This window comes from Phyllostomus hastatus, unplaced genomic scaffold (genome assembly GCF_019186645.2).
Source record: "Phyllostomus hastatus isolate PE091 unplaced genomic scaffold, TTU_PhHast_1.1 phas_contig_159, whole genome shotgun sequence".
Taxonomy (NCBI): domain Eukaryota; kingdom Metazoa; phylum Chordata; class Mammalia; order Chiroptera; family Phyllostomidae; genus Phyllostomus; species Phyllostomus hastatus.
Window position 1 is genome coordinate 35928448 of NW_025333640.1, and position 24536 is coordinate 35952983.

The window sequence follows — 24536 nt, forward strand, 5'->3', positions numbered from 1 at the left end:
TTTGAACAATTTTAATTCATTTCATGGAATCTGAGTTCCTGTTAATCTGGTGGTGGTGGGATCGCCATGATGCTGATAGGGCTGCATGAGTCCTTCTCCTTTGCCTAACACTCATTAACAATGACAACACAACTGCTGTGAATAGTCATCATCCTTCTCAGTGCTCAGAGTTTCAGAGAAGTTATCCTTTTTCTTTCAGAAGTGTGCCTGTGGGATTAGCAGCTCCAGTATCATTATGTGACATTAAAATAAGAAGTAGTTTCCCAGCATCTGTGAAGGACACAAGGACGTTTATAAATATAGTGATTTGTTTTTTAACAAATAGTCGAACTGTTGGTTTTCATATATGCGAACGGTAAGTTCAAAGATGCTGCCATGAAGTTTGCTGAAGTTGACTGTTTGTACCTTAAAAGTACGGTGACCACGTCTGCATTCATTCACTTACCCTTGAAACAGTTTCATGTAAATGCCCAGGGGCCAGAGGCCAGTCTAGCACAGAAACTCAACAAAAACGAGACAGCCACAGTCCTCACGCAGCTGACTGTCAGTGAGAGGCAGACCGTGCACCTTTAACAAACATGTTAACAAATAAGTCATCTGTCAGGTGATGAAAAGTACTCTGAATTAGAAGAAAAAAAATTGTACAGGGTACAAAGAGAAGGAGAAGGAATGTTATTTTAATTAGTGTGGTCATGGAAGGTCTGAGCAGATATTTGAATAAATGTGAAAAGTGTGAAAAATGAGGAAAGGGTGAGCATGCCAATTTGATTCAATGAACAAATACTAATGAAGCATGGACTGTGGATGGGCTGGGAATTGTTTTGGTGCTGGGGAATGAAACAAGAATGAAGACCTGACCAGGGGCAGGACAAGCCCGAAGAGATCAAGAAACAATAAAAACATATATGCACCCCAAATAAGAGTTTTATTAATAAACGTCTCCTACCAAACACATTTACTTTCTCTTTGACAAGTGAAGTATAAAATCCTAAGAGTAGAGGTCAGCCTAACCACCCCCCTCCTAGATCGATGGTTTTAGAATTTCTTGCAATAGGATCATTTGTGTAAACAAAGTCTCACGTGGAATTCCAATATACCGAACAAATAAAAGTGATCTGTCTATTGCAGGATTTGTGGATGGCCCATTGCCCCCCGCCCCCGTGCCCACCTAGACTGCCTTCCCTCAAAAGTCTGCACCCTGTTGTGCAGTGATGTTAATTTCTTAGTTTTGATCATCACCCCATGGTTGTGTAAAGTGTGAACATTAGGAGAAGCTGGGTGGGTGAAAGATATACGGGAACTCTATGTGCAGTCATCCTCTGTCCCCACAGGTTCCACATCTGAGGATTCAACCAAACATGAGTGGAAAATATTTGGGGGAAAAAGTTACATTGTTGCTGACGTATACTATGTAGTTGGGCCTATGGCAGTTGTGTCTACTGAACATGTACGTACTTTTTTCTTGTCATTATTTCCAACACATTATAATATAACAACTACTTACCTAACATTTACATTATTGTCAGGTACTATAAGTAAAATAGAAATGGTTTAAAGTACATAGGAGGATGTGAATAGGTTCTGTGCAGATACTAGACCATTCACACAAGGGATGTGAGCATCTGTGGATTTCAGTGTGTGCAGGTGGTCCTAGAACCAATCCTTTGTGGATACCAAAAGGTGACTGTAAGAGTTTTACAACTCTAAGTCTAAAATTATTTCAACTAATTTTGTAGCTCTAAGTCTAAAATTATTTCAACCTAAAGATTTGACAGAAAAAAAATGTCCTTCTACCATCACTACCGGCAGCCCACTTAGGGTATTGGTGGTGGGGGTGCATCATGTGAAACCATTAACTCTGCCCATTAGCCTTGCCTTGACAACTTAAACTACTTATAAGAGACCTTTGGAAAAGGGCATCCCTGCCCTGGCTGGTGTAGCTCAGTGGGTTGAGCTCAAGCCTGCAAACTGAAGGGTCACTGGATTGATTCCCAGTCAGGGCACATGCCTGGGTTGCAGGCCAGGTCTCCAGTGGCAGGTGTGTGAGAGGCAAGCACACATTGATGCTTCCTTCCCTCTCTTTCTCTCTCCCTTCCCTTCTCTCTAAAAATAAATAATCTTAAAAAAAAAAAGATAAGGGCATCCCTTTCTGGGTAGACTGGCCTGCCTTTTCACATACTTAATACCAGAAAATTCTTTCTTATGACTCTTTAAACCTTCCATGCTCTGGGAAAACCCCACATTTTCAAGTGTCATCAACAGAGGATCAAATTGCCTTCCACAAAATAATACTTTATGATGCATTCATAGGCCACATACTTTCCCACTACCTTTCTTTCTACAACCTGAGAGCAATGCCTTCACCTTTTCTCACAGGTCTTCTTTTTCCATTTTTGAATCATTCAGGGCAATCTCCACTTTTAAGTTCCTTTCGATCTTCTTAAACTATGGTGGCCACAGCTTATCATTGGACTTTTTAAAAATAAATTAGTAAGTAGAAATAAAATTAGAAGATGAGCCAGTCAGCATCAAACACCTTGGGTTGAAGAGTGTATCATCACTCAGACTTCATAGACAATATTCCTATGCAGATATTATTGCTGTAACAACCTCACTACATCGCCATATTTTGATTTTTCTTACACAGTTTTTCTGCACTGCCTATGGCAGTCGTTAAGCCAAGCCCCAGGCGTTTGCTCCTAATCAATGGACAACCAGACTGGGAACCTCAAGTTCTAGCCAGTCAAACCACCAAAAAGGCTCTCTCCCCAACAGACATACTCCCTGGATTATATAAAGTAGAAATTCATTCTGAAAGCATTCACCTGACATCACTAAACAATAAAATAAGTGAACCGACTGAGTGTGTGACCTTGTTTGTTGAACTCTCCATGCTTTAGCTGCCTGCCTGAAAAAGTGAGGATAAGCATGTTTACCAACTTGGCATGGGTGTTGCAAGAGTTGATTAATGCTTAGAAGTCACCATCTGATCAGAGGTTGTGTGGCTGCACCGCCCAAGCCATCCCAGGATGCCTGGGTCCCTCAAGGGCACTCCCTTGAAGCCCAGTGCCATGACTATGGGGGCCTTGCTGTGGCCCATCACTGGTGTGTGACGCGACTGTACTTTCAGACATGCATACCGAATGCCAGCAAGGCTATCACCAAAGCTGAAAAGCAGTTTTTCTAATGCTGCAGGCTCATGCACAAGGTACCAAAATAGCACTGGAAATACTATACCCATATTGCTTTATCCTAGACATCTGACACTTGTGAAGCCGATGCCAAATTTCTTGTCACATATGTGTCTGGAAACCTTCGTGCTGAGAGGCATTTCTTATCTTCTGACATTTCAGAGAGAGCTGCATGAAGCTCGGAGAGCACAGACCCTCCTTCAAAAAGGCGTGTGGCAAATGCACGCATTCTTTCTAGGTGACCTCCACAGCCCTCACTGGAGAAGATCCAAGACACCCTCTGGCACATCTGTAATCCTTAGGATGTTTCAAATGTCTGAATGCACTTCTTCCAATCAGTAAGTGCTGAACAGCCTAGCTCTCCAAGGTCATCTGGAAATGATATGCCCATTAGCCAAATGAGGAAATGCAACTGCAGGCAAACCGACCATAAGATCAAACAATCCTCGGGGCTGCCGGGGCCCAAATACTCTGTCTCTGGTGACACAGGCCACATCTAGCTATTAAAAGCAGGCTTCAGTTGACTCTAATTACTATTGTGACATAGTCCCCCCCCAAGCAGAAGCTAGCTAGGATTTTTGCACATGATACAATAGTAGATAATTTCTAGTGATTCCCTTGTTTTCTGATCTTGCCTATACAACCTGCCTGACAGAGTAGGGACCACGCAGGCCCCAAATCCAGCCACCAGGGAACAGGGGTTTCCAGTGGAGAGTCCCCAGAATGGCATGTGTCAGAATAACCTGGTTTTACACGCAAATTCCTGGGCCCTACTCCAGACCCTTCCATCAGACCTATTCCAACTCCTGGCAAATGAGATCCAGGAATCTGCATTTTTAACAAATTCCCCACAGGATCTTTTTTCAACTTTTTATTCTCCCAGATAATTTCTCTACACACTTAATGTTTTTAAAGCCTGACAGAAATTTCAAGTAAGTTAAAACACAAACCCTCAGCTTGTGGGGAGCATTTCTGGCCACAGGCCTATACTTAGTGGCCATTGAGTCATCTACCGTAAACTCGCCCACAAGCGAACTCCGACTGCACTCGAGGGGAGGGAACACACGGCGTGCCTCCTCCCCTCTGCAGGCCTCACTGTTCGTGCCCCTCGTTCGGAAGAGTGAGCACTGCCGTAGGATGCTTCTGGCATCCGTTCCCTTGGAGGACTGAACTTTTTGTATTAGTTTTTCATTGCTGCTGTAACAGATGACCAGAAACATGGTACAAATTTATTATCTTACATCTGGGGAGGTTAGAGCTCCAGTATCGGTCTTTCAGGGCTAAAATCAAGGTGTGAGCAGGGTTGCGTCCTTTCTGGAGGTTCTAGAGGAGAATCCATTCCTTTGCCTTTTCCAGCTTCCAAAGGCCGCCCACGATTCTCGGCTGGTGGCCTCTTCCTCCATCTTCAAAGCCAGGAACACTGCGTCTCTCTGACTACTCTTCACATTTCCTTCTGACTCTCCTCTTCTGCTTCCTCCTTTCTCTGGGAAGGACCCTTATGAGTCACTGGGGTCACTCGGATAATCTTCCCATCTAAGGTTCCTAATCTGTGATTAAATCTGCGAAGTCCCTTTTGCCATGTAAGGTAACATTTCACAGGTCCCAGGGGTTAAGATGAGGACATCTTTGGGGGGGGCATTATTCTGCATATCTTATGTAATATAAAGGATGTCTTCATTTGGCTTCTCCCAAAGGTAGACCTGACACCAGGATTCGAGTACAAGTCCCAGAAGGCCAAGGAAAGGAATGGAGGAGTCACACAGCAAGGGAGAAAAGCGAGTCAGTGAGTTACAGAGCAGGACACCACCACAGGCAATGGACTGAACTCTTCTGAGGACTGGGGAGAACACACCTCCAAATAGTCTCACCACGGGGCACACAGACTGGGGAATTCATCTCCTAATTGCCACCATTTATTGTTTAGGGGTCACATAAGCTCCCTGGCATGTGCAGCGCTTCCTGCCTCCCTAACTGTGGAAAAGATCCATAGCCAGGGAATGGCGTTGGCCGAAACACACAGGAGGCCATAAGCTTGTCCCACCTTCGGGGCCTGCAGAGCAGGCCAAGGGGATAACAGCATCGGAATCAACGGGCATGGGTTTTGAGGGAAGTGTGGCATTACGTATCAAAAGCTTAAATGTACCTATCTTTTGACTGGGCAATTCTACCTCCAGGAAATTTATGGTGATATGCAGTGATTGTTTATAGTATTTTTTTCATTTTATATTAAATATTTTATTGTTATTCTATTACAGTTGTCCCAATTTTCCCCCTTTGTTCTCCTCCACCCAGCCCCCACCCCACCCCCACAATCATTCCTCACCCTGTTGTCCATGTCCATGAGCCATTTATACATGTTCCTTGCTTAGTCCCTTCCCCTTCTTCCCACCCTTATCCCCCTCCCCCAGCTCCTCTGGTCACTGTCAGCCTGCTCCTTGTTTCCACACTTCTGGTTCTGTTTTGCTCATTTGTTTGCTTTGTTCATTAGGTTCCTCTTATAGGTGACATCTTATGGTATTTGTCTTTCACTGCCTGGATTATTTCATTTAGCATAATATACCCCATTTGCACCCATGCTATTCCAAAATGTAGGCATTCCATCATTTTTTCTACTGCATGGTATTCCATTGTGTAAATGTACCACAGTTTTTTGATCCACTTGCTCACTGACAGGCACTTAGTCTGTTTCCAGCACTTGGCTATTATGAATAATACTGCTATGAACACAGTGGTGCATAAGTTCTCTTGAATTGGTGTTTCAGGATTCTTAGGGTATAATCCCAGAAGATGGGTCAAAAGACAGTTCCATTTTTAGTTTTTTTAATATATTTTGATTGATTATGCTATTACAGTTGTCCCATTCTCCCCTTCATTCCCCTCCACCCTGCACACCCTCTTCCACCCATATTTTCCCCTTTAGTTCATGTCCATGTGTCATAAGTTCTTTAGCTTCTACATTTCCCATACTACTCTTGCCCTCCCCGTCTATTTTCTACCTACCATCTATGCTACTTATTCTCTGTACCTTCTCCCCTTCTCTCCTCCTCCCACATCCCTGTTGCTAACCCTCCATATGATCTCCATTTCTGTGGTTCTGTTCCTGTTCTAGTTGTTTGCTTAGTTTGTTTTTGTTTTTGTTTTTGTTTTAGGTGTGGTTGTTAATAACTGTGAGAATTTGGTGTCATTTTACTACACATGCTTTTTATCTTCTTTTTCTTATATAAGTCCCTTTAACGTTTCATAAAATAAGGGCTTGGTGATGATCAGCTCCTTTAACTTGACCTTACCTGGGAAGCACTTTATCTGCCCTTCCATTCTAAATGACAGCTTTGCTGGATAGAGTAATCGTGAATGTAGGTCCTTGCCTTTCATGACTTTGAATACTTCTTTCCAGCCCCTTCTTGCCTGCAAGGTCTCTTTTGAGAAATCAGCTGACAGTCTGATGGGAACTCCTTTGTAGGTTACTGTCTCCTTATCTCTTGCTGCTTCTAGGATTCTCTCCTTCATTTTTACCTTGGCTAATGTAATTATGATGTGCTTTGGTGTGTTACTCCTTGGGTCCAACCTCTTTGGGACTCTGAGCTTCCTGGACTTCCTGGAAGTCTGTTTCCTTTGTCAGATTGGGGAAGTTCTCCTTTATTATTTGTTCAAGTAAGTTTTCCACTTGTTGCTCTTCCTCTTCCCCTTCTGGTACCCCTATAATTCGGATGTTGGACTATTTAAAGATATCCTGGAGGTTCCTAAGCCTCTTCTCATTTTTTTGAATTCTTATTTCTCCATTCTTTTCTGTTTGGTTGTTTCTTTCTTCTTTCTGGTCCACTCTATTGATCTGAGTCCCAGTTTCCTTTCCATCACTATTGGTTCCCTGTGCATTTTCCTTCATTGCTCTTATCATCGCCTTCATTTTTTCATCTAATTTGCGACCACATTCAACCAATTCTATGAGCATCCTGATCACCCGTGCTTTGAACTGTGCATCTGATAGGTTGGCTATCTCTTGATCGTTTAAAAGTATTGGCTGTGGAGCTTTGATTTGCACTTCTGTTTGAGCCATTTTCTTTTTAATCTGGTCGCGCCTCTTATACGTAACACTATGTGAGGGGCAGAGCCTTACGTGTCTCCAGGGTGGGGCAACCCAGTCGCTGGGTTGTGACGTTGTATGTGGGGGTGGGGTCCGAGAGGAAACAATGGTGCTTGCTTCTCCCTGTGTCGGATTTCAGTCCCTTCCACCACTTCCCCGGAGCAAACTGGGGCTTTCTGGTGCTAATTCCCATGTGGGTGGGCTTGTGCACCCCGTGGGTCTTTCCAACGACCTCTCCTGTGAAGATGGGAGTCTCTCCCCATGTGTCAACACCCACAGGTGTTTTCAATCAGTGCCCTGAGGCTCTATTTCTTGGTGCTGGGACCCTGGGTTGCGCGGTCTGTCTCACTGCCCAATTTCCTCTGGTTTATCTGTGCACGAATGTGGACCAGACAGCCAGACACCTTGTGAGCAGAGCCTCACTTCACAGCCACCACCTTGCTGGGTCTGCCAGCCGCCTGTGTGCCCAGGGTCAGCCCGCTGCCGTCTTGCACTTGGGAGGCCTTACACGCCCAGTGCCACTGCTTTTTGTGCCGAGACTCCTCTCCACCCAGCTGCCCGACTCCATCCCTCCTACTGGTCTGGATGAATGTGTTTATTTTAACTCCTTGGTTGTCCGGCTTCCATACAGTTCAATTTTCTGTCAGTTCCGGTTGTTACTCTATTTCTAAATTGTTGTTGTCCCTATCTTGGTTGTACAAGGAGGCACAGTGCGTCTACCTACACATCCATCTTGGCCAGAAGTTGTTTATAGTATTTTAAAGAATTGAAAACAATTTAAATTTCCATTAATAGTGGGTCAGTTACATAAAGTAGAGTGATACAATTGAATATCCTGCTATAATTGAATATAATGATGTCCATCTACATTTACTGATAAAGAAACCAGTTCCTGACATACTTCTGAGTCAAAAACCAGGTTACAATTAGTATATTATAAATCCATTTACATAAAATTATGTATGTATAATATGTGTGTGCATGTGTGCAGCAAAATGACAGGTAGGATGTTCATCAAAACTCTAATGATTTCCTTTTTTAATTTTTTAAAGTATATTTTACTGATTATGCTATTACAGTTGCCCCATTTTATTCACCCCCCCTTTAATTCCCCTCCTCCCTGCACACCCCCGCCCACCAGCATTTCCCCCCCTCCTTAGTTCATGTCCATAGGTCGGATATATAAGTTCTTTGGCTTCTCCATTTCCCATACTATTCTTAACCTCCCTCTGTCTATTTTGTGCCTACCATTTATGCTTCTTATTCCCTCTACCTTTTCCCCCATTCTTCCCCCTCCTCCTCCCCGCTGATAACACTCCATGTGATCTCCATTTGTGTGATTCTGTTCCTGTTCTAGTTTTTTTACTTGGTCTTTGTTTTTTTTCTTAGGCTTAGTTGTTGATAGTTGTGAGTTTGTTGTCATTTTACTGTTCATAATTTTGATCTTCTTTTTCTTAGATATGTCCCTTTAACATTTTATATAATAAGGGCTTGGTGATGATCAACTCCTTTAACTTGACCTTACCTGGGAAGCACTTTATCTGCCCTTCCATTCTAAATGATAGCTTTGCTGGATAGAGTAATCTTGGATGTAGGTCCTTGCCTTTCATGACTTTGAATACTTCTTTCCAGCCCCTTCTTGCCTGTAAGAGTTCTTTTGAGAAATCAGCTGACAGTCTTAAGGGAACTCCTTTGTAGGTAACTGTCTTCTTTTCTCTTTGCTGCTTTTAGGATTCTCTCATTATTTTTAATCTTAGGTAATGCAATTATGATGTGTCTTGGTGTGCTTCCTTGGGCCCAACTTCTTTGGGACTCTCTGAGCTTCCTGGGCTTCCTGGAAGTGTATTTCCTTTGCCAGTTTAGGGAAGTTCTCCTTCATTATTTGTTCAAATAAGTTTTAAATTTCTTGCTCTTCCTCTTCTCCTTCTGGTACCCCTCTGATTTGGATGTTGGAACATTTAAATTTGTCCCAGAGGTTCCTAAGTCTCTCCTCATTCTTTTGAACTCTTGTTTTTTCATTCTGTTCTAGTTGAATGTTTATTTCTTCCTTCTGTTCCAAATCATTGATTTGAGTCCTGATTTCCTTCCCTTCACTGTTGGTTCATGGTATATTATTCTTTATTTCACTTGGCATAGCCTTCACTTTTTCCTCTATTTTGTGACCAAACTCAACCATTTCTGTGAGCACCTGATTACCAGTGTTTTGAACTCTGCATCTGATAGATTGACTATCTCTTTGTCACTTGGTTGTTTTACTGAAGTTTTGATCTGTTCTTTCATATGAGCCATATTTCTCTGTCTTGGCATACCTGTTACATAGTAAGGATGGAGCCTTAGGTATTTTCCAGGGAGGGGCAACCCACGTTGGTGCATTGTGGCACTGTGGGGGAGGGGTCTGAGAGGGAACAATGCTGCTTGCTCAGCTCTTTCAGTGATTTACAGTTACTTCCTCTGCTTCCCACAAGCAAACTGGGCCCTTCTGGTGCTGGTTCCCATGTGGGTGGGGTTTTGTGCATTCTAGGACCCTGTGGGTCTCTCCATGAGCTCTCCAGTGAGGCTGGGAGTTTCTCCCACTGCCTCAACCCCCACAGGTTTTTATAGCAGAGGTTTTGAGGGTTTTTTTTTTCCTGTGCTGGACCCCTGGGTTGTGCTGTGTGTCTCACTCTCCAGTTGTTCCTCCCAGTGAATTGGCATACAAATATGGGACTGCCCTGTCAGCCAGCCACTGCCTCACCCACTCGGTCCTCCAGTCACCGCCTTGCCTGCCCCAGTCCTCTAGTCGCAGCCTTGCTACACGTCCTCTCCCTGGGCTGCCTGCCTCTGTCCCTCCTACCAGTCTGAATGGATATTCTTCTTTAATTCCTTGGTTGTCGGACTTCTATACAGTTCAATTTTCTGGCAGTTCTGGTTGTTTTTTATTTTTAAGTTTGTTGTTGTCCTTTTCTTTTGGTCATGTGAGGAGGCAAAGTGTATCTACCTACACCTCCATTTTGGCTGGAAGTCCTAAAACTCTAACAGTTTCTAGGAAAAAGAATTTTTCATCTTTTATATTTTTTCTTCATATTTCTATATATTACCAAAAAACTGACAACAAATAATGCATTATTTATTCTTTATCCAATATTAACCTATTATAAATACATTTTCCATTTAAAAAAAGAATTATAGTTGGTCCTAAAAGATAAGCTTCCTTTTAGGTCTAATATGATAATGTTCAATGTTTTTATATATACTTCTCCATTTTAAGACTACATGAGGCCAGGGACCAGGTATTACACAGAATACTTAGGGCACAGTATTTGAACACAGCAGGTGCTTAATAAATATTTACTCTTTAATTGATTTCCATCAGTATGGAAGTCAGTAAAACAACACACAGAACAAACTGGGTCACAGTGAAATTTTCCCACTGCATGGAGATGACTTCCTGGGCAGTGAGTAGCCAGGTGTGGCCTTACCAGGCAAGGGCCGCCCACAGGAGACAAGGGCAGGCCTGTCACTGCACAGACACACCCGCACCATCCCGGAGATGCTATCAAGAGGTCTACTCCCCTCAGGTAGGAGTGCAGAACAATGGGAGTACAGCTGCACAATTTTACAGCGCAAATGGGACAAGTGGAACCTGCAAAAATCTGGGAGAAAGTGGTTCAATGGTTTGTCCCCTGAAATCCTCGTCCTCTCTTGGAAACGGCAGTGCACTTCCAGGGGTGGGTGATGGTAGAGAGGAGCACATGGGAAGGGGAGCCTCAGTGTGCCCACAGGGAAGCAGCAGTGACAGTTAAGTGGGAGACTGCACCGTCCTCCCTCCAGAACCCATGCCCCCTTTTATAGCAAAATGAATTTTTTTCACCTGTCCAGGTTGCTCTTAGACTCTCCTTTTTTGCGCAGAATCTGAATAATAACCAGATAGAAGGGAAATAGAAAAATGGACAAGTCCTAGTTGATTCTATATGCAAGAGCTGAGAGAGGTGGCACGAGAAGGAAGGAGAACCACGTCAAACGGACGCCAAGGAGGCTTCCAGGGCTGTGGGGTGTCAGTCGGAGATTCAGAGCTTTGGGGCGGCACCTGATGTCCGTGTGGAAGGGGTTGAGGATGACGGTGAAGTGTGGAGATTTTAAGATGCTTTTCATGTATTAAGAATGCATACCCCAGGCCTGACTGGTGTGGCTCAGTGGACTGGGCGGCATCCTGCAAACCAAAAGGTCACTGGTTCAATTCCTGGTCAGGGCACATGCCTGGGTTGCGGGTCAGGTCCCCAGCTGTGAGCATGCGACAAGCAACCGACTGATGTTTCTCCCTCTCTGTCTCCCTCTCTTCCCTTCTCTCTAAAAATAAATACAATCTTTAAAAAAAAAGGAATGAATACCCCATACTAAAATTTACTGAATGGTAGGCTTTAAGGGCTACACTGTCTGGTATGTGAGATGTATCTCAATAAAAGTGTTTTTTCTTTTTTAAAAGTATACCCTCCAGAAAAAAAAAAAAGCAAACTCCAGTTTGGCAGTTTATTGAGAAACTAAAATAATATTTTAAGAACTCTGATTATTTCTCACACAATTTCTTTGAATTCGTTCTCACACACAGACTGAGCCGTGAGGAACTTAAATCTTTTTGAGTTATAATAGATTAGAGAAAGGATCCTTAAAGAGCCTCTAGTCAAAGTTCTCATTTCAAAGGCGAGGACACGAAACTGGGAAAGTTGAGTTCATTTTCACTGTCACGCAACAGTAGAGCTGGGGACTTGGGAGGTCTGGATGCAGGTCTTTAGAAACTACCACCGGACTCCCATTCAACGCTCTTCCAGCTATTGTTTACAGAAAGAAACAATTCGAGGACAAACATAATTGGAACACATAGTTACTATGCTCAGGCCAATTTTTCTGGCCTTTAGAACAAATCACTTTGACTGGCATCAATCCAATCAGCTGCACACCATTGCCCAGCAAACAACCTAGGCCGTGGAGATTCAGCCATTCTGAGCCTGAATAAGCAGTCGTCACAATGACAGCATTGCCCTCGACCCCTTTTAAAGATCAACAGGAAAGTAACAATAGCTACCGTTTATTGGTCACTTATTCCTGCATCAACCTGGGCAGGGCAGTCAGAGCCCTGGGACACTGAAGATGGAAAGTTCAATTTCTAAACAAGAATTTTAAAACTACAAGATGTCACTAAAGTAAGTGACACTAGTCTGTGCATCACATCAGAAATGTACAGAGTTAATTATGGGATCGCATCCCTGATGCTCTCTGGGTGCCAGTGTGGACATTTTATATATAGCATCTCTTTTCATCCCCACAGTAATTTCATTACATGGGTATTCATCACCCCCTAGTTTGCAAATCCAAAGAACTAAAAACAGGAGGGGAGCAGGACCAAACTAGTAAGAGACAAGTTCTGATGTCAATACAATATCCTTAGGGCTCAAAGAGGTTAGTCTTCATGATGTGACTTAAGGCTGTAGAGTCCCCTTTTATCCCAAAAGACTCACCCTGATGCCTGTCATTCCATCATTAGCTTCATTAATTTGCGACTTAATTGCCCTTAATAGTCACCTGTGGAATTTAAAAATAACTGAAGCACCGGTCAGAGCAGACAATGCCGTGCCGAAGAACAAACTAGAGTCTCAGTGACCTGATGTGATGAAAGTATGTCTTGCTCATGCAGAGTCTGATGCAGGTGTTTTGAGTCCTTTCAGGGGACCAGGGACGAGACAAGGAGAGCACGGAAGATGGTGCAGGACGTTTTAAACTCACGGCATGCAGATCACGTAGGCCCACAAGTGGAGTACATCCTTTCCCTCCACAATCTGCTGGCCCCCCTGCCCGAGCAGGAGGCTGGGAAAGGCGGGGGAACAGGGGGCTGGGGAAGACTGCCATGCCCATGACACCCCTAAAGGAATTGAGGCTTTGGACCTTCCCTGTCGGCACATTAGTTAACTGCCGAGAGTTAGTAACAACAACAGACGCAAGGGGTGTGTGAGGAGTCCCTTCTTCAGGCCAGGACCAGAAAGGAAGAGGGCCAGTGACAAAGGCAAGTGTGCGTACTTGACCATGTTGCTGGGTTCTGCCTGACTTCAAAGATCTGTCTGCTCCCCCTCACTCGCTGTCCAGCACATTGCTCATGCTTCTGAATGCTGCGGTGGTGTGACGAGTTAGACCTTACATCGTGCAAGTGAAGTTCTCTCAGAAATACCAGGTATAAAGCTGTTTGTTCCTTTACTTCAAAGAGGCAAGTAGGTACTTTGGGAGACACAACTAAATAAATAAATCTTTTCGTGACAAGTTGCCTGTAACAGAGCTCAATACATTGACATATTTTTCCCCATTAATTTCTACCATAAAACTCAACAACAACAAAATAATGAATTGCCCCAGAAGGTAACAATAAAGCAAATTTAAAGATGCAGAAATTTTTTAAATCACATATTTAAAGAAAAAATGTAATTTATTAAAACATTAATAATAACTACTAATACAGGACCCAATCAGGCCAGAAACCTGGCTTGAAACCCTCACTCGGTCCAGTCACCAACCGCATTGGCTTTTACCTCCAAAGTGTCTCTGTCACGTTCGTCATCTTCCCTTCATCCCTGGCGTCCCTGCCTCAAACGTGCTCACCTGGAAAATCACATCACCTCCGAGATGTCTCCCTGAATTTGGTCGTGCTCGCTCCTTCACCCCAGCCCACCCCAGGCAGCAGTGAGCCTGAAACTGCAGGGTGTAAGGGCATCATCCGGGAGCTGGTTGAATGTGCGATTCCGAGATTCCCACGTTCCTCCTCCCCGCCACCACCTAGAATTTCCTCGTGCACTGCCTTCCTGATAAGCCAGCACTTACCTTCGAAACTGAGCTCAGTGAGTCATTTCCTTTGAGAATTTCCTCTAGTGTGCCACCATTGACAGAGTTAATGTGGCACTGTTTTCTCTTTTCCTGCCTGCTCCTGACCTCTGTACACACTTTCATGACTTTCCCTCCCTTTCTCGGTCTCCTCTTCATTTCATTTCTCTGCTTTAGCTCTCTGCCTCGCATGTAGAAGGCACTGAAGAGACATCGTTGAACTAAAAACTGAGCTCCTTAGGGGGTAGCAACAATAAAGATTCCCCTTTGGATTATCAGGCCCTTTCAGTTAAATACTTTAGTTCAGTTTAGTTTGTAGCATTTTCTCTTTCCTACTTATTCAAATTAATTCTAAAAACACTTTTTAAAGCCTACTATGCATGCCATTGTATTGTACAATAGTGCTTCTTAGAATTCTATGTTTATATCCTCAAACCTATAGATATTGGCTTTCTTTGCCTTTTACTCTCTTATTTAACTAACAGTTTCTGTCCCAGTTAGGTAAGTTATTAGCACTTTGAAGATTGTCTGATATCTTTTGAGATGCTTTATACTAGTAATGAATATTTTCCTTCCAATAGGGCTAATATTTCCTTTCAAATAATATAGTATCAGGTAGTGTTAAAATTATTCCCATACATTTTTATTTCTACCTAATGGGCTTCTTTAAGGAAGTGTTTGAAAAAGTTAATAGCAGCCTAATACTTGATCTATATCCCCAATCAATCAATAAGTTGTGCATGTGTTTGTTTAAAGATTTTATTTATTTATTTTTAGAAAGAGGATAAGGGAGGGAAACATGGATGTGAGAGAGAAACATCAATCAGTTGCCTCTCACATGCCCCCAGTGGGGGACCTGGCCCACAACCCAGGCATGTGCCTTGACTGGGAATCAAACCAGAGACTTTTGGGTTCACAGGCTGGCACTCAATCCACTGAGCTATGCCAGCCAGGGCTGTGTGTGTGTTTAAATGCATGACGTAAGAACCTAACTCACATCCTGAGAGAGATTGTAACTAACAGAAAGAATGGACCATTGTCTCTCTATATTTATCTCTGAATCTTTGTACTTAACTCAAAGACCTCCTCTGGATTCTGAAAGCAAACTGTAACAGTTGAAAACATGGAATTAATATTGTAGCCCTAATCTATCCCTAAGTGAACTAAAACATCTCTTGTGTACACCTATTCAAAAGTTCAGGTCAGAAAGTCAAGCCTGTATATAACAGTGTATTTAAATATTGCTGCTTTATACAATTCTTTATATATCTTATTATGTAAATCTGTCTCTCAAAGGAGAAGATGCTGTCATAAAACAGACAGCAAAACTCAAACTTGTCAAAATACTGCAGTCTAAAATAATTTTCTAACAGAGAAAGACACTTTTTTTTTAGCAGAAGAGTGGAGCTATTACAAATGTACTCTTTCTGACATCAAAACAGTAAGAATGATTACTCATCCTGTATTTGTATGGCTCAGAGTTATTTGGATGTGGTAAAAATATCTTCACTCGAGCCTGTAAATCTTCCCTACAAAGACGAAAACTGTCCATCACAATGAACAGTAACACCCCACCTCGGACACTTCCAGACACCCACACCACACGGAGCGGGGCGGTCGGAGAGCACTGTTAGCATTACCAGAAGGTTGCACAGTGCAACACATTCGCTCTGACCAAAGAGCAAGTGTTCTTAATGCAGCATTGGACCAAAACTCAGAGCTGTCCTAGAAGATACACAGTGTAAAGTTACAAACATGCTCCATGGAAAAATGAGAATTTATAATCTTTAAAATCATTTTTAGGGTAGCTATAATTAAAAAAAAAAACAGAAAATAAGTGTTGACAAGGATATGAAGAAATTGGAACTCTCACGCAGTGCTAGTGGGAATGTAAAATGGTGGTGCTTTTTGGCAGTTCCTCAGTAAGTCAGACACAGAATTGCCACATAACCCAGCTATTTCACTGCCAGGTACATACCCAAAAGAATCAAAATCAAGGACTCAAACAGATACTTACATACAGATGTTCACAGCAGCACTGTTTTCAGCAAAGGCTAGGAAAAACACAAATGTCCATCAACAGATGAGTGTATAAACAAGACATAGTACACACACACAATGGAATACGCACCGCCCTTACGAAGGAACACCGCTAATGAATCTAGACAACTAGGCCAAGTAAAAGAAGGCAGTCACAAAAGGCCGGTCACATGTGGTATGACTTCGCTTATAGGAAATATTCAGAATAGGCAAGTTTATAGAGACAAAAGGCAGACTCGTGGTTGCGGGAGGACAGTGGGGAAGGGAGAATGGGAGTGACCGCTGAGTATGTCCTGCTTCCTTCCGGGGCCCATGGAGATGTCTGGCGCTGGAGAGTCATGCTAGTTCCACGACATTGTGAGTGTCCTCAGTGGTGCTGAATTGTACGCTTTAAAGTGGTGACTCTTATGTCATGTGAATTTTACCACAATAAAAAAAATCACTTGCAACTAAATAATGTTTAATGATACAATGCAATTCTGAGGTATTCCTCAGTAAAAAAATACTTTTGATTAAAGAATACTTATCAATACAAGCATCTGTAAGTTGCTTGAATTATGAAATAACAGCTTCAATGTAACTGTCCCATTTCTAAGGTAATTTACCACTGCAGTAGAATTTCAAAGAATTTTGAAAATAGAAGATGTTTGGTGAATGTTTGTTAGATTGAACTGAAAAGTCAGAAGGCTGAAGAGTGAAACAGCATAAACCCCAAATTCATAACTTGAGTAATGTAAGATTATCACAGGTATCTACAGTAAAATACCTAGAAGACCACAAAGTCTGTAAAGCCTGACAAAAACCCTGTTACTTTGAAAACCAATAAACTCTCAGCATTCCAAAGAATTACTGGCCTGCATCGCTACTCAGCATTATATATAGATATGAAGATTCACCAACAAAATTTATGTGGGGTGCTTATTATATGCCAGGCATGATTCTAGGCACTGGAAATATGAAAGTTATTAAGGCAAGGTTCTTGCCCTAAAGAACCTTATGAATAAAATGGAAACCATGCATGCTTTACATACTGCAACTTTATGTATGCCAATAATGCCACTCAGCGACAGCAGAGGAATGTATAGCCAACCAGAGTCAACAGTAAGTGCAGATAAATAACTTACTGCTATTGCCTTCCTAAGTGGTATTTAAAGCAAAGCACCGATAAATCAGTCTCATCATGTTATCCAGACAACTGCTAAGAAATATCATGCTGGATATTTGAGATGGTAATCAGATCCTCCTAAACTCTTAAGCTCTGTTTTATTCATGTTCTGTCTCCCTAATCAATCAGAGGAGTGGGTAAATGGCCCATTGTAGGCTGTTATTGCTAAGAAAGAAATGTTTTATACACAGGACCCTGTACCTGGCATTATGAATGACTTGAGTTCATGGATGGCATCCCTCCCTTAGTGTATTTTGCCATCTGACTGTGTAGGCAAAATGCCCATCAGAACTATTTAAGAGCAATGAGGGAGTGACCTAAGATTTGAACACATATGAGTCAATACAGTATAAATCAAGCTTCCACACACTGTGAGAATGTGAAGTATGAACTGCTTACCTGGTGCCCACTGCCCTTCTGACACAGCACAAGCTGGGGTCCAAGAAATAGTTCTAGCCTTGATCTCTTTTCTTCATTTCACAGGTAGGGACTGGGGAGAGAAAATCTAGACTTACTGTCTTGCCAGGCACTTCAGTAGGCATTTTTATATTGAACCTCACAAAAACCCAAACTAGTTTATTATTATCCACATCAATCCCATTTAAAACTTGCCCAAGTTCACCCAGCAACGAAAAGTGGTGGCTGGGGAGGAGTCACTGGACCCAGGGTTAATTTCAAAGACTATTTTCTAGACAATTTTGCTCCGTGATGTCATACTCTATAGACCATTCTTTAAAAGGTGGCCTAAAATAATGGCTCTTAACCAGAGGTGCTTCTCAGAATTACCCCATGAGTTTTTTTTTCAAAATACACATGCTGAGAGCCATACCCCAAATATATCATTCAGAAACTCTAGGGCTGAGACCTGGGCATGTATATCTTAAAAATTCTTCCAAGTAACCCTGGCTGGTGTGGCTCAGTGGATTGAGTGCAGGCCTACAAACCAAAGGGTCACCGGTTTGATTCCCAGTCAGGGCACAGGCCTGGGTTGCAGGCCAGGTCCCCCGTAGGGGACACATGAGAGGCAAACATGCATTGAAACAACCACGCATATTTCTCTCCTTCTTTTTGTCCCTCCCTTCCCCTCTGTCTAAAACTAAGTAAATAAAATCTTTTTAAGAAATTATTCCAAGTAATTTTATACACTCATCTGGTTAAGAAGCTCTGCCTTCAAGTATGCTGCTGGAGGAAAATGATTACGTAATTCAAGAACACCTCACACTGAGGAACATGAATTTCCAGACTGAAAGGGCTCAGCAAGTGCCTGGCCTAACTGATGATGATAGGTCCACACTAAGGCACATCATTGCGAAATGTCACAACACTGAGAAAAAACGAACTCCAAAGAGTTTTTCTTAAAGTCACATATGAAGACTATGGAAATGAGAACAGCTTTAGGCATCTTACAACAACTCTGGAAGCTAGAAGTTAAAGAAGTAATGGCTTCAAAATCAGAAGGAAATTATCTCCAATCTAGAATTTCACACCCAGCCAAACTATTAGTGCAATATGAAGGTAAGATGAAAAGCATCTTCAGACATGCATGCAAGGTCTCAAGAAAATGACTTCTCACACACCCTTTCTCAGGAAGCACAAGATTGTGTTCCACTAAAATGAATAAGTACCAGGAGTATTTTCAGAAAAAGTAAGACATGAGGTCCTTTCTTAACAAAGAAGCCCACACAGAGGAGAGTCAAGTGAATCCCCAGATGGATGAAAAAGGGTGATGCCAGGCTGACAGCTGTGTTAACTCTGCTGTTGTGGGCTGGGAGCAAATATAAATAATATGAATACAAATGGGTGTGGCTGTTTCCACGCAATTGATTTATAAAAATAGGCAGCAGGCTGCATTTGGCACATGAACCATAGTTTGCTGACCCCTGATAAAAGCACAGAGGAAGCTCAACAAATTTACAAACATAGAAGTTATACATTCCAAGGAAAACTACAAGTTGTGTAGAGAAGTAAATGTTATTATGGCTCAGATAAATGAGAGTAACAGTTACATAATCATAATAATGTAACTACTGGATACTGATGCTACTAAAATAACTATATGTCAATAAAAATAAGTATATTAGGAGAATGAAAGAAAGGGAAATATGCAAATATGTGATCAGTGCAGGGGAGAAGAGTGAAAGAAAGTTAAGTTCTCATATTTCATAATAGGAAACAACATCTAAAATGAAAAATATCCAGAAGTAGCCAAGATGATGAACCCCTCAGTCCCAGCTGAGGCCAAACCTTGCAGAGCACATGGAACGGGAGAGTGGGGATGAAGTGATGAAACACCAGTGTGCCCAAGAGATGTTAAAGTTGTTACTCAAGATCTCGTTTGGCAATGCCCACATGGGGAACTCCAAGAAAGAAGAGACTGACACAAACAAAGCTCTAATACCGTTCTCTCATCCACACAGTGGGGCAGAGAGATCTGATTCCTAAAAAAGAGTTCATCTGCTAAGAAGGACATGGACGCTGAGACCAAGGCCACTAGAAAGAGAGCCCTGGCGGTACACATCCGGTGCTAGTTCTGGTGGAATGTTACAGAGAGAGGCAAAACATCCCATAAACACCAGCTGATAAGGGCTCAGTACTTGAGACCAGACTTAGGGTAAATGCACCACATCGGACTCGATAATAAAGGACTCAGGGTTCAGGAGAGACTTCCCCAGGACACAAGGAGCAAGAGCAACAGGATCCTGACCCAGATCCTTCTCTCTACCACACCAGTTGTGACTTCTTATCACCTTGTTCATGGTGTCAGAACCCCAGAGAGGCCCTACAGTCATCTTTTGACAATCTGGGTTCAGTTGCTCCAAAAATTACTTTCGACACCCTCATAAACTCTCAAGGTGAGGAATCCTACTAGCTATTGTTATACTGAAATATATAATAAAATAGCATCTTAAAATATCAACCTTTGTGGCTCCTTTTTACATTCCATACTTATCTGGACCCTGTCCTAGTCCCTCTAAGGCGCAGACATTGCCTCACAGAGAATTAGGACAGTTACGGCCAACACGAAGAAAAAAGGCACGGAGTTTATGTCATAATAATGAGTTGGAGAGAGAACAGGGAAAGGCAAATTGCCTTTTCTCCCTCCACTGGGCTAATTGAGGATCTCTTGGGCTGGGCTTGAGGGGAAAATGGTGGTGGGGCGACTTCTTTAGACAAACCAGAGGAATGAACCTGGGGGAACTACATGATAACTAACACCAGGAAACGGCATGGGAGCTGAGTCGATGCTCATCAACCAGGCAACACCATGTTCATGAAGATGACATTGGCCAAGGTAAGGGGCTATGGAGTAAGAGTACCGTTGATGAAAGCCCACATATAACCTTTGAAGCATCTAAGAGATGGACACCCACTCATGCCCAAAGACTTTCCAAATCCCATGCAGACCACTGCTAGAGGACACTCCAGGATAGTCATAAGTCCATGACACCCGGAACGCAGTGGGTCATAAAAGGGGAGCCGTTGGCAGCATGCAAATACAAATAGGACGAAGTAGTGAAGTCACAGACACTTGGACTGCGTAGCCTTTATTTGACTACAGCGTTACCAACGTAGGCACTCTTTAAGGAATTCAGTCTTAATGAGACTTATTTTCATCTATTTATTTTAAAAGTTCCTGCCATGTGTGTGAAAATATGCATTCCCCAAGTTTCCACTTCCCTATGTGAAATATATCAAGAGGTAAATGAGTCCCCTAAGAAACAAGCTGCGAATTTGGAAATCTTGGTTAGTCTCTGATGTGAATGAAGGGTTCATTAACAAGAGTTCCCAGTGGAGCTCCATAAATGCCCAGATTAGACAGCTACTAATCCAGACAGTGATCCAAGCATCTTAACACCACCAAAGGAAAAAAAAAAAAGGTGTAATACTTTCCTTTGGGTATTGGTGCGTCTAAATATTTATGGGCTGTTCTCATTTTTAAAAGTGTATTTTTTATGAAGTTACACCATTGCATTTTTTAAGCAAAGGTTAAAAGTTTTACTCAGGCTTTGCATTTCTATTCAATCTTTACCTATAATTTATAGCGAGCAATTACACTGTCAACTTAAAGCTATGATGTCCTTGTTAAACGCCACCATCCAAATTTAACAAATATGTAGAAATATGAGGTCAACAATTCTATACGTATTTATTTAGGAATTTTACCAGAGGAAAAATGATGCAGTAACCTTTTCAAAACAGAACAGGCAAAGATCTGTCGATAAATCGACTGAATCAGGAATGTGAAAGCTCAGACTTTTTCTAACAGCAAGCGGGAGATGCCACCTAACAAGACACCTGCTAACTCTTTAATGTTTATGATAGGTCTGTATGTCCATGTGGCATCAGGTAAGAAAGATGGTTCCCGCTGGTGGACTAGAGTTGAAAGGGCCAACACTGCCCCTGGGTCCTGGAGTATTGTCGCTCAGGGGGAAGTACAGTGGCAGTGTAAGCATGCGGGTGGGAGACACCAACTGTAGGGCAGACGGGCTGATTTGTGTCTAAGGCAGCTCCCAGTACATTTCTGGGTACCTTTTACAACCTTACCAAACTAGCTGTTTCAAACACAGCAGCTGAGTTATCTAACTTACATAGGCTAAGTTATCAAATGTTAACAAATGAGGAAGAGTTGCTGCCATGATAGCAACCTACGGAGCAGTCGAAATGTCGGCAAAGGCTTAAAGCCTGTGCCGGGCGGACACTGGAACACGGGGTAAGTGCTCGGAAGGAAGCTGAATGGAAGCCATGGTGAGGAAGAGATGATATTTCCTTCAATGCCTGAAAGGTCTGGAGAGGAATTGCAGACTCCAGGGCTGGAAAGGATCTCAGAGATCACCTAACCTGAGTTTCTTTTTTTTTAACAGATGAAGACAGTGAGACCCATGAAAGTTGTTATATGCCCACTGTCACGTGAGTTTTCTTTTATTTCTGTTTAGACTCTTCCCACTATACTATTCTGGATTCCTCTACTTAAGTTCCTCAAAGACAGGGACTTTAAATGATCCCCGAGTTCCATAATCCTCCCTAAGGAAGGACTTCATGGTATGAATTCTGGCCCCTTAGGCATCCTCCCTGCAAGTCAACCCTTTCCCTCCAGTGTCCACACACCACACAAAGCACGTGCATACTAATGTAACATGCTTCTCTTCGTGACTTCATGGAGGAGGCGAGTTAGTAGCAAGGTCCACCCTCAGATCGTAGCTCCAAAGATGAAGGAGGAGTCATGGAAGCATCACTCTCTGGGGAGGCTCAAGTTCACTCCTGGGAGGAAGATGAAGGGCGAACGCAATGCACACGCTACAGAACAAATCTGCCCAATGAGGTCTGCCGGTGGGAGGAAAAGCCCACACCGTATGTTTGGTAAATATTCGCACTGAGTCTCGGTGCACAAATATCAACAGAGGAATTAATCTGAGAAAGCCATGCAGGTACCTTCATCCCCTTTTGGGTGACTTACATGCCCTTCATTCTTTCAGCAAATATTTGCTAAGCACCTACTCTGTGCCAAGCACTGACTTACACGCTGAGGACACAGAGGTGGAAAAGCATTAGTCATTCACAGACGGAGTCACGGTCCTCCTGACCATTTCCTCCCCAGCCTGTCTCTTATCCAGCCTCCTGTGTCCTTCCAGGCATCTCTCACCTCTTTTCCGCTTTATGTTTGCTTCCAGAGCCTGCACACTGGCCCAGGTCCTCACCATCACGGGCCTAAACCAGTGTTTGAGCTGCTCTCCAACCCTCTTTCCATCTAAAATGTACAGAGTATAGTTTCAAAACTCCTGGCTTTTCCCAATTAGTTCATTCTCAAAAGCTTCATATGGCTACACATATCCTACCTCAAAGCCCCAAATCCATGTCTCCAAGTTCTAGCTCCAACTCTCCTGTCCAAACTTAATCAATAGGAATCCTATTCAGAAGCAATTTTAAACTGTATTAATGTTTTTGATCAACTTTTCTCTAAGTTTACACAAGAAGAAAAAAAGATTTATGAGACAAGCAGTTCTTTCATTTAGGTGGGTTAAGTTCCTAGAAAGGTTATTTTAAATCAACATAAAGTAAACAGACTTTAATTTTCTTATAGAAACAATGTTATAAATATTTTCACTCTTGACTAGGAAGCTGATGCCCAATATTTTTACTACAGGTCAAGACAGTAGGAACAATGTTGTAAACTAAAACAATGTCAACAGAATTTTCTTTAGAAACAGCAATACTTCTAACCAAGCACCTACTGAGCACCCTTTTGTAGAACCCACAATCACCATCTATTATCAGCTGTAAGTTAACCTCCCGATGCAGTGTAAAATATAAAGATTTCTAGTGTGTGTGCATGTGAGCAATCAAGGTAATGCAATCATAAGAAGGCATTTAATATGATATGCTATCAAAACTTACACAATTTTCTTTGCTTACTAGATGACTTCCACTTTATTTTCACTGCAGTGAAGCAGAAAGCAAGAGACACGGAATTGTCCTTCCCCAAGGACACAGAATTTAGGAGCATCACTTTGGGTCAATTCTCAGAGCATCTTTGAGGCAGACATAGAGCTACCTGTGACTTTTTCAGTGATGCTGATACTAAGATATCTAAATCATTTGTGCCCCTGTTTTTCTCTCTCCCTCTAAAGAAAACTTTTGTTGCAGTAAGCTTAAAAGCTTCAGCATTTGAGATTGAATGAAAGGTCTTTGTGTTTTTGAAAACTTTCTTGAGTCGTACTATCACTAGCACAATCATGTTAAAATAATTAAAAGTGAGCCTCTCAAATAAACTCTCATATTTTAATCTCTCACCAATTCTGACTTCATAGTGTTAAAAAGAATCCAGGTGTGGTAGGCAAAGGTGAGTCTAAGAACTCAGCACTAAGTTTGATTTGAACCGAGTGAAGCAAGTCTCTCCACTTTGGTCACAGCTAGGCTATTGGCTTATAGTTATGGAAGGCAGCCAGCCCCCCACATGTAATCAGTCATTTAGGTGGACTTTTTTGTAGATAGATTATGTCCTCCAGTCAGTGGCTAATTTTTCCAACAAACATGAACTTGCTCAAAACAAATGTTTTTGCTTCGGTGTGTATCAAAAACCTTTGAAGTGTGTGTGCCTTGTTCATCAGTAATAGACTCAGGAATTTTACTTGCAGTAATTTTTTTCCTAAGGAAATAAGCATCAAGTATGCAAAGATGTGTTGATAAAAATGTTCTTCACAACATGGTTTATAACAATAGA

The 24536-nt window shown here is 42.4% G+C and overlaps 1 long non-coding RNA gene across 1 annotated transcript in view; it reads right to left on the reverse strand.

Moving 5' to 3' along the window:
• Positions 1-24536, reverse strand: part of LOC123814043 — a 73658-nt gene that overhangs the window by 17738 nt on the left and 31384 nt on the right. The window contains exons 5-6 of the long non-coding RNA XR_006784830.1: positions 17717-17807; positions 16130-16166 (exon numbers count right to left, since the gene is read on the reverse strand). This is a non-coding gene — a long non-coding RNA (uncharacterized LOC123814043). The remainder of the gene's footprint in view (positions 1-16129; positions 16167-17716; positions 17808-24536) is intronic.